The following is a 5,000-nucleotide window of genomic DNA, read 5'->3' on the forward strand; positions in this document are numbered from 1 at the left end:
TTGGAGAGCCTACTTCCTGTTCGGAAGCTTAATCCACGATGAGAATCGATTCTGACCTTCAGTAACCTCTTCGTAGATCCCACGTAAGTCCCAGAGTTACACTTTGGGCAAGTATATTTATATACTACATTTGAGGTCAAGAAGGGACTCAATCGATCTTTATATTTAAAGAAAGACCCAATTGTTAATGGATTTTAAAACATTTTAGAATTAGCAGTGCGGGACACTGCCTTTGTTTTTGATGGTAAACTTTTTAAACAAACAGACGGTGTAGCCATGGGCTCTCCTTTGGGCCCGACATTCGCTAACATCTTCATGTCCTCCCTGGAGGAGCGCATGCTTGATGATTGTCCTCTTAGGTTTCACCCTATTTTTTACGTGAGGTATGTGGATGACACATTCGCATTATTCAAGAGAAACTCTGATATTGACTCTTTCTTAGCGTATGTTAATTCCCAACATAACAATATTAAGTTTACGGTCGAAAGAGAGGAAAATAGTCAACTGGCTTATTTAGATGTACTCGTTACACGAGAGAATGGTTCTTTTAACACTTCTGTTTTTAGGAAGAAAACTTTTACGGGTCTAGGATCTAATTATTACGCTCATGTTTTATAATTTTAAGCTTAATTCATTGTCAACTCTTATACATAGGCATTTTTTATCACATCAAACTGGCATTCCTTCAATCAGGAAATAAATTACTTATTGGAATATTTTTAAAAATAATTGTTTCCCTCAAAAGCTATTTTATAAGAGGCTCGGAGTTTTCTTAATAAGCAGTTTTTTTAATAATACGAGAACATTTATCACGGTACCAAAGTTAGTCATTTATGGCAAAATTTCCATTTTACATGATGACTCCTTCAGAAAAAAGTTTACCCAGATTATGGAAAAACACTATGGTGCAGTCAGTATTAAACTAATACCAAAAAAATCCATTAACAATTGGGTCTTTCTTTAAATATAAAGATCGATTGAGTCCCTTCTTGACCTCAAATGTATATATAAATATACTTGCCCAAAGTGTAACTCTGGGGACTTACGTGGGATCTACGAAGAGGTTACTGAAGGTCAGAATCGATTCTCATCGTGGATTAAGCTTCCGAACAGGAAGTAGGCTCTCCAACCCTGAACATTCAAATATCAGGAACCATGCAAAATCTGCAAAACACATATCGAAAGAGACGATTTTTGCATTATAGGGCAAACACCAAACCAACCCCCAATTAATTATTACCCATTTTAGTCATTACTCATTAAGCAGCTGGTTCCCCAGTTGAATACCCAAACCTCCTCCATCCAACTGTACCTTAGTTACGTGTCTCCTTTTTTGTTGTCTCCTATCATTCAGTCTTTCTCTCTCTTAACTTAAGGTTGGTTGGCGGTTCCAGCTTTTAAATAATAATTTTCTGTAATTGTATATTTTAGTAATTTTAGTCTTTTTACAATTTTTTTTAATTTTTTAGTAAATTTAAGATTGTTTTATAATATTTTATTATTTTAATTAATTGACAGATTCCCAGAAGATGTAATAAATGTTATTACGAAACGTTGGAATAAAAACTATGTAGATTGGCCTGTTTCCTTCAGTCAACGCCTGATTTGATATATATATCTATATCTATATATAATATATATATAAATATATATATATATATATATATAGATATATATATAATATATATATGATATATAATATATATATATATATATATATATATATATATATATATATATATTAGTATATCTATATCCAATGAAGCACGAAGGAACACGCACCTGGGAATATCCTTAAGTCCTTAAATACAAGTACACACTGAATTTAATAGATATATATATGTATATATATATATATATATATATATATATATATATATATATATATAATATGTATATATATATATATAATATATATATAAATATATATATATATGTATATAAAATAGATATATATAATATATATAGATATATATATATATATATATATATATATATATATATATAATATATATATATATATATACATGTATCCAATGTACCACGAAGGAACACGCATCTGGGAATATCCTTAAGTCCTTAAATACAAGTTCCATTGAATTTAATAGAAGTTGAGAGATCTTTATACACAAAAACAGAAAGGGGTAGTGGGGGAGCGGTGCTACATTTTGTTAATCTGGGTGGCGTGTTCTTTAAGCAAACGAGACAAGGAGAGAGGGTCAATGGACAATCCAGGATGGATTATAGATATACATATATATATATATATATATATATATATATATATATATATATATATATATATATATATATATATATATATATATATATATATATATACATATATATATATATATATATATTATATATATATATATATATATATATATATATATATATATATATATGTATATATATATATATATATATATATATATATATATATATATATATATATATATATGTATATATATATATATATATATGAATAACTTGAGCATGAAGTATATAAAACGTAATGCTATGTATAAATAAAGGTTTTGCCACAGAGGAAAAATGAAAGGCGAGAGAGCTAAGAAACTTCCGGTCTAACACGACCCTTTACTTAGGCACAACTAAGTAAAGGGTCGTGTTAGACCGAAAGTTCTTGGCTCTCTCAACTTTCATTTTTCCTCCGTGGCAAAACCTATATATATATATATATATATATATATATATATATATATATATATATATATATATATGTACCCAAAAATGTACACTGTTTATGATTATTACAGACTATATTAGCATTTACGTTATTTAAAAGCTGAAAAGGAAAAAGAATATCTAGACCTGTTATCTAAGCAAAAAAAAAAAAAAATCCTAACATTCCTTCCTCTTCAATCGCGAAGGTCAAGGTTTACTTCCAAAAAATAATTATGATGGCAATCCTCATAGCAAAATACATTGCCGGTAACCGAGTTAACATTAGGGTTTAAAACTTTACTTGAAAAAATGAAATTCTAAGAGCAATAATGTGACATCAAAAGCAAAATTATATTGCTAATGAACTAAAATAATTACGACACCAGATGTTATTAACTTTATTAGTGTAAAATAGAAACTTGAATAATATAACTCCCTAAAATATTTAGAATATTTGTTACAGAAAATATTTCAGAAACGCGTAACGCTTAACCAAACCTCTTTTTTCCGTGGTTTTCCTTAAAAAAAATTAGCAATTAGAATTCCTTTTAGCAGATTAGAGTCAGCACGTCCAAAAGAAGTAAATATTAATAAATCAGTAAAGTGTGTCAAGAAGCCTCTTAACAATATAAGTATGCCTTAAGTATACTGAACTTGAATAAAATGCTTCGGACGGAATGCAAAATATTATTTTTTTTTTTTTTTTTTAGGAAAACCAATTTATTTTCGAATGGGTAAAAAGAAACTGGTTTTTGTTTAGTATATACAGCTCATTAATTCATGAAAATGAAACTCTTTTGATAAATTTGCGTACAAAAACGGAAAAAAATTCAGCCACGTTTAGGCGTTCCCGAATGAATACAATAAGGAAAAAGTGTCTCTACTACATAAAAGGAAATCAGCTTCATTATACCGTAAAAAAAATGAGACACTAAAGAAATGTTCTTCCCGAATACCATTTATTAAATTTGCATACAGAAAACGGGAGACCATGTCCAACTTTCTATACAATAGAATAAGAAAACAATAAGAATAACCTGTTTTTACTACATAAAAGGAAATTGGCTTCATTATTCACGGGAGAAATGAAACTGAATTACAGTAACGTAATTCATGAAGGCCTTTTTATTTAAACTAGCGTATAGAAAACAGGTTAATAATTCAAAAACGTTTTTGAAACGTTACAATGAATAAAATAAGACTAAATTGCTTTTACTGTATAAAAGGAAATCACTTTCGTTATTCACAAAAGAAAGTAAAGACAATTAAGTAACGTAATTCTCGAATACATTTATATAATTCTACGGACTGAAAACGGATATACAATTCAGAAACAAATGGTTACAATACGAATTAAATGTGTTTCCGACGTGAGTAAAAATCAGCTTCATTATTGCGTGAAAATTTTTTTTTTCATAAATTCCAAGGACATTTTGTTAAATTTACCTACAGAAAACGGGAGAATATTAAAAGAAAATTGAAACCATTTCCCATTTTCTATACAACAGAATGAGAAAACAAGAAGCATAAACAGTTTCTGTTAAATGAACGGAAATCAGTCTCCTTATTCAGGAAAAATATTGAATTAAATTAAAACAACGTAAATCCCGGACACATTTTTATCAAATTTGCTTACATAAAACGGGAAAACACATCAGCAACGTTTTAAACGTTTCCCCACAGTCATTTCTTGCCCCCCCCCCCCCCCCCCCCCCCATCCCCCATTGCGGGAAGAGGAAGTCTGACAGCTGCATGATTTATTATTCATGCCAACGAGAAAGAAAAATGGACCATAGAGATGAACGATGATGAAAAAAATGTTGCAGAGGGTTCATGTAATTTAAAATACACGTGTCTTATTTAGGGATATATATATATATATATATATATATATATATATATATATATATATATATATATATATATATATATATATATATATATATACATATATATATATATATATATATATATATATATATATATATATATATATACATATATACATACATATATATATATATATATATATATATATATATATATATATATATATATTATATATATATATATATATATATATATATATATATATATATATATATATATATATATATATATACATATATATATATATAAAAGTATATATATATATATATATATATATATATATATATATATATATAAATATATATATATATATATATATATATATATATATATATATATATCTTACTATCCACTGTAAAAGGGTGACTGAAACAGGGGACTGTGAACAAGTACTTTCGTAGTTTACTTCAAGTACATTCTCA

The sequence above is a fragment of the Macrobrachium nipponense genome, chromosome 40 (assembly GCF_015104395.2).
Source record: "Macrobrachium nipponense isolate FS-2020 chromosome 40, ASM1510439v2, whole genome shotgun sequence".
Classification (NCBI taxonomy): domain Eukaryota; kingdom Metazoa; phylum Arthropoda; class Malacostraca; order Decapoda; family Palaemonidae; genus Macrobrachium; species Macrobrachium nipponense.